Source organism: Phascolarctos cinereus, unplaced genomic scaffold, assembly GCF_003287225.1.
Source record: "Phascolarctos cinereus isolate Bilbo 61053 unplaced genomic scaffold, phaCin_HiC Scaffold_4;HRSCAF=312, whole genome shotgun sequence".
Lineage (NCBI taxonomy): Eukaryota > Metazoa > Chordata > Mammalia > Diprotodontia > Phascolarctidae > Phascolarctos > Phascolarctos cinereus.
Window position 1 is genome coordinate 168,321,584 of NW_027555847.1, and position 6,656 is coordinate 168,328,239.

At 37.5% G+C, this 6,656-nt stretch overlaps 1 non-coding gene across 1 annotated transcript; it reads left to right on the plus strand.

Moving 5' to 3' along the window:
• Positions 1 to 6,006: 6,006 nt before the first annotated feature.
• LOC144457253 (U6 spliceosomal RNA) lies at positions 6,007 to 6,113 on the plus strand. The gene has a single exon (XR_013486578.1). It is a non-coding gene; the product is annotated as a U6 spliceosomal RNA (small nuclear RNA).
• The last annotated feature ends 543 nt before the right edge of the window (positions 6,114 to 6,656 follow it).

Sequence of the window (6,656 nt, forward strand, 5' to 3'; positions counted from 1 at the left end):
AAGAGCCCTTGCCAATTATTACAATAAGCATTATCTCCTTATGCATCTGCTTGTTACCTGAGGGTCACATCCTTCAGTGACAGAGTGATAAACAGAATTTAAGAGCTGAAAAGAACATTAAAAATCATTGTATCCAACCAGATCATTTTAAAGATGAGGAAACTAATGGCCAAGGAAATAACTTGCCTGAAGACACACAGTGGTTAATGGCAGAATTAAGATTAACAATAGTAGCAATAGAATCATGACTCCAAAAAGAGGTAGCATGATGCAGCAGAGAGAGGGCCAGCCTTGGAATCAATAATGAATTCATTTGACTAGATGACTTTCAAGGTCCCTTTCTACCTTGAAATGTAGAATCCTATGATCCCAAGTTCAAGGCCTTCCTCTGACACATACTAGATGTATGACCATGAGCAATACATTTTGTCTCTGGAGACCACTGATACTCTAAGTTATAGACAAGTTTCTGGTCTATGAAAATGAAAAGAGCTTTCATGTTTGGAGTTTCCCACACTGATGCAATTACAGGTCAAGACAGAAACAAACCACACACACACACACACATACACACACACCAGAAAATCAAACAGCAAACTTGTATTACACATTTACTATGCACCAGGCACTTTGCTAATTATGGGGGATATTAATCCAAAAGTGAAGCAGTTCCTGTCCTCCAAGAGTTTACATTCTAATGAGAGAGACAGTATATATACATATAAGTATATGAAGGGTATATGTGATATAAATAGTAGTTTTGATTGTTTCTACACTAGGAGGACAGGTAAGAGTTTAATTAAGCAAGTGGCATTTGAGCTAAGTCTTCAAGGAAATCAAGGCTTCTAATAGACAGAGGTAATGAGGGAGTACATTTTAGGAGTAGTGGATGGCCAAGAAAAAGACAAAGAAATAAGAAATAGCATGTCATGCATTGCCAACTAGCTAGCACATAGAGTCCATGGATCGGAGTAATATGTAATAAAGCTTGAAAGATAATCTGGTGTCAGATTACAAAGAGTTTTGATCCTGAAGATAATAGGGAACCACTAGTGTTCAATGGGGGAGGGGGGGAAAGGTAGGTGGCATGGTCAGACCCATAATTTAGAAAAATCACCTTGGCAGCTAAATGGAGGTTGAAGTAGAGTGGGGGGGGGGGAATGGACAAGAAGACAAAATGAGAAGCTATTGTTGTAGTACAGGCAAGAAGTCATGTGGTCCTGAACTAGGATGATGGCTATATGAATGGAAAGAAGAATTGAATGCACGTGACATTATGGAAATAGGAATAACAATATCTGGCAGCTGCTTGGATATGTGGGGTCAGAGGAGGAAAATGGCATTTCCAACTTGGGTGACTCATGGAATGATGGAATCTTTGATAGTGATAGGGAAGTTTGGAAGTAGAATGAGATTTAGGGAGAAGATAATAAGCTGTGCTTTGGATATATTTAATTTGACATGCTTCTAGAACATTCCTTTTCAGATGGATAATAAATACTAGATGCTCAAGGAGTAACTAGAAATGGATATACAGATCTTGGAGTCATCGATATAAAAATAATAAGTGAATGCAAGGAAGTTGATGAAGGTACCAAGAAAGAGAGTGGAGAGAGAAAAGAGAAGTCCCAGGGAAAATTCTTGAGGGACATATACAGTTATGATGAATCATTGCAGGAGAATGAGAAGGAACAATTACATAGGTAGGAATAGAAGCAGAAGACAGTGTCCTAAAAACTGAGGAAAAAAGAAAGTATCTAGTAGGAGAGGGTGGTAAACAGTGCTAAGTGCAGCAGAGAAGTCAAGGTCAATGAGGATTGATAAAAGGTCATTTGCTTTCATGATTAGGAGATCACTGGTAACTTTGAAGAGAACAGTTTCAATTGAATAATTAAGTCAGAAGCCAGATTGGAGGAGGTTGAAGAAGAGAGTGAGGAGGAGGAAACTGAGGCACCAAGCATAAATAGCTTTTCCAAGGACATTTCTATAGCACCTAATGGCCAGAATGCATATTCCATACACTATTTAATTTAATCACTGAAACAACTTTGTGACATTGGTAGTATAAGGATGATCTCACAGGTGAGAAGTCCAAGGTTCAAAATAAGTAATCCAACAGTAAGTGGTAAAACTAAGACTTAAACACAAGTCTTCTGATGCCTAAATCAGTATTCTTCCCTCTGCATCATGTTGCCAGATTCATTCAAAGGTGACTTTGTACTTATGCCTTTGCTCACAAGTCAAGGATCCCTTTACATTTTGACATTTTTCTGTGTGTCAGGGACCCCTTTGGCAGTCTGGTGAAGCCTATCACCTCCTTCTCAGCATACTGACTTTAAATGAATAAAATAAAACAAACAAAATTGCAAACGAAACCAATTACATTGAAATAAAATGCAATTTTTCATCATTCAGGTCATAGACCCTCTGAATTCTATTCATAGATCCCCAATTAAGAAATTCTGCTTAAGAGGCAAGGGGAAGATAATTAGACCATCTCTGTGAACAGTTCACAGTAGATTCAGATGCTGAATTAGCAGTCTCTTGCTGAGAATATCTCTTCATTTTAGACATGTCCAAGAATCCCTAGATTACAGATTATTTTGTGATGCCCAAAATGATTTGTATACTCATAAAAAGATTCATATTTATTTTCAGTTATTTCCATTTCTTCTACTCTAAAAAAAAAAAGATGTCCCATCTCATATTCCTTTTCAAACTCCTAATTGGACTGTATGCTTACTTTTTTTTTCTCAGAATGTTTGCCTTTCATATCTGAATATTGTGAGAAACAAAATAGAGGGTGATCATTGTTCCATAATTCAACCAGTTTTAATTCATGAATCTTAAAAAAATTGTTTTGAAATTTAGTTCCATTACAGGATGTATCTTGGCAGCTTTTCTCTTGCTGAGCTTAATTTATCTTTCTAGTGTTATCAAGATTCAACAGTAGCACTAATTGTACAAGTTCCAAGTCTAATTGTTTTAAATGATCATTAACAGTTTCTCATTATCACCTCTGAAAAACCTAAATATACGCTTATTCTTTATGACTTTGGCTTACCAAGGTTGGCATTCGTGCAAAAATCAAGTTCTTTTTGTAATGGAAGTTGGCATATTGCACAGGGCCAAAGAAAGAGCTTTTTTGGTACTTCAACACTCTGATAGGGCTGTGATTTTCATGATACCAGTGTACTCTCTAGTGATGCAAATCACTAAACATTCAGGGCTATGTATTATGTGTAATTATTATCCAAGTGCCACATAGGTCATCCAAAGAAACCCACTAAACATAGTGGCATTTGTCCACTAAATTTCTTGACAATGTGTGGATGCCATCAGAGCACAATGGCTATTTATTGATTATCCATATTTTTGCTATGGGAGCAGCCCATTTTTTTTCCCCCCAGTCATACATTCATTTGATGTCATACATTTGGCCAGGTCCTGCACAGGTCCTGCTCTTGACTACTGTGGGCTTTTCCACTTCCATTTGGGTGAACCTCAACTTCAGGTCTTCAGAGACCACAGCCTTCCATGGTTCTCAAACAATGCCATGAGAAGAATATCAGCATCACATATGTGTGTATACACACATACACACATATGTGTAAACATATTAAAATTATTTATAAATATATAAGTAATGTATAATTATATATGTAGATAGGTCTATCTATATCTTTTTATCTCATAAGGACAAAGAATTCTAGATTTAGAAGGGTTCTTAGAGGTGTTCCTATCCTAGGCCTAATAACAATGGCTAAGATCTAGATAGACTTTTAAGGTTTATGAAGCACTTTGGCAGGGTGAGTGAATAAGCATCTATTATGTGCCAATGACTGTGCTGTGCTTTACAAATATTAGCTCATTTGATTTTCACAACAGCTCTGGGAGTTAGGTATTATTATTATCCCAAGTTTACAACTGAAGAAACTGAGACAGGCGGAGATTAAGTGAATTACCTGAGGTCATACAGCTAGTGTTAAAATCTGGTCTTCCTGACTCCAGGTCCAGTGATGTAGCCATTGTACCACCTAGCTGCCCTTTACATTTGAGTTTTGCAAGTACTCCAAGAGTAGGAGGCTGTGAAAAGTCAGTAGAAAGAATACTGACTCTGACTTCAAGGGACTTGAGATCAAATTCTACCTCTGACTCTTACTATCTGTGTAAACTTGGAGAAGACTTTTAACTTCCTGGAGCCTGAATTTTATTATCTGTAAAAACAAGATGATTTAGGTAATCTCTGAGGTCTCTGCCAGCTCTTGAGCTATGTGATTATTATCTCCATTTTACAGCTCACAAAACTGAGTCTCAAAAAGGTAAATGACTTACCAAGGATCACACAGCAAGCTATCATCTAGGGCAGGTTTTGTACCTAGATCCTCTTGACCTGAAGTCCAACATTCTATCCACAAATAATAGCGAACAATTACATAATGCTTGGAAATTTAGAAATGGCTCGACATACCCACACACATACACACATACATATATACAGATACATACATACATATATTTGTGTATATATATATATATATATATGTATATATATTATATATATTTATATAAAATCTCATTTGATAAATTGAAAGCTCTCTGAAGGCAGTAATACTTTCATTTTTGTCTTTGTATTCCCAATGCCTAGCACAGTGTCTGCAGTTGAGCCTCCCAACAGCACTAGGATATAGGTCACTGGTAACAAACTCAAATAGAAACAGAGCTACTAAACTATATATAAGGATCCCTGCGGACTGCGTATTGACTTAGAAAACCACGTATTAAAATATTCTATTATATTTTTATTTATTTTGTTAAATATTTCCCAAATGCATCTTAATCTACTTCCAGCCTTTGGAGTGTTATGGACTACACACAGCCAGTGGGCAGCATGTCTGCCGCCTCCAACATAGAATATCTTATTACCTACATTTTATAGGTAAGTTAACAGAGCCTGAACAGTGTTAAATAACTGGACCAGCGTCACATTGTAAAGATGTGTGTGAGGTAGGATTCTAACTCAGGTCTTCTTGACTCCTTGTCTAGTACTTTATGCACTATACCACATTACCTCATATAAAAGAAATTAAAAGCAATTCAAGGAAAACTACATATGTCCTAAATATCCTTTTTAAAAAGTCTTAAGGCCAGACATTTTAAATTATCTTAGCGGTCCAAAGATTCCTACAAATCTGACTGAAGTAAATATAGAGCCATCCAGGAGTTTTATAGTCCATTCAAATCCTGTTTTTCCACAGTTGTGCTGATTTTCCATTTCATTAACTTCGGAGCATATCAGAAATTTCTTCTCCTGCTTTATCCTTGCAAAAGAGTTTCTCTGGACATTAATTGACAATGTGTATATGTATGTATGTGTTTGTGTATAATAAAAAGGAGAGAGAGAGAGAGAGAGAGAGAGAGAGAGAGACAGAGAGAGAGAGAGAGAGACAGAGAGAGACAGAGAGAGAGAGAGAGAGACAGAGACAGAGACAGAGAGTGAGAGAGAGAGCCCTATTGCTAGGTAGCTTGTCTCCCCAAAAATCTGGGATAACATTTCTTTGGCTTTCTCACACCTTTGTTAGCTATTGTTTAAGTGACAAGAGGTTCAGCAGCTTTTTGAGACCTTCTTCCTTTAGCCTTGAAGTTATAAACTGCATTTGAGCTGAGATACTAATAAGCATTATCACTATGACTTGGCAGAGGACCTCAGGGGGCCATATTTTGGCAGAGGAGACAAGGAAGGTCAGGATAGCAACACCGTGCAGGGCAGCACAGGGGACCATATTTTAATTCATGCTGGATTACCTAGAAATGGCAATGACTCTCAATAATCTATTCTAAGACATTTTGTAGCTCCATTCATTTGTGGGTGATTACAATAGTTTACAAATGTATATAGATTATTGAATACTTCTCAAAGCCCTGCCACATTAATTACCCCATTTCATATAACAACCCTGGGACGGAGGGAGAATCATAGAATCTTCTATTTAGAGAGGTCATCTAGTGCTCCCTCCAGCAGCACATGTACTAAAATTGTGACAATACAGAGAAGATTAGCACGGCCCCTGAGCAAGGATAATACCCAAATTCGTGAAGAGAGGTCATCTAGCCTACTCTCCCCATTTTAAAATGAAGAAACTGAAGGTCTGAAGTTGAATAGTTTGTTGGGTCACACAACTAATAAGTGGAAGTGCTTTACAGTTTAGGAAACTGACTCTCAGAGAAGTGAAGTGACCTGCCCAAGGTCATATAACTAGTAGGTAAGAGGTGAGGCTAGGAATAGAACCCTTTACAGAAATCTATCCTGCCCTACAGGAAAGTAGAAGCAGAAGGGGATAAGAGAGGTGGGGGGAGAGATAGAAGGGAGGACAGACTAGGGGAAGGGATATTTAGAATGCATGCCATCTTGGGGTGGGGGAGGGGCAAGATGGGGCATTGCCTCAGTTTTTTCATCTGTAAAATGAGTCAGAGAAGGGAATGACAAAGCACTCCAACATCTTTGCCAAGAAAACCCCAGATGGGATCATGAAGAGTATGAAATGACTGAAATGACTCAACAACAAAAATTCTTGTGGAAAGAATGATTCAAAGAATGAGTAAATAAAAATAGATATCTCCCACCATGAAAGTAGACCAATATATCACCAATTATC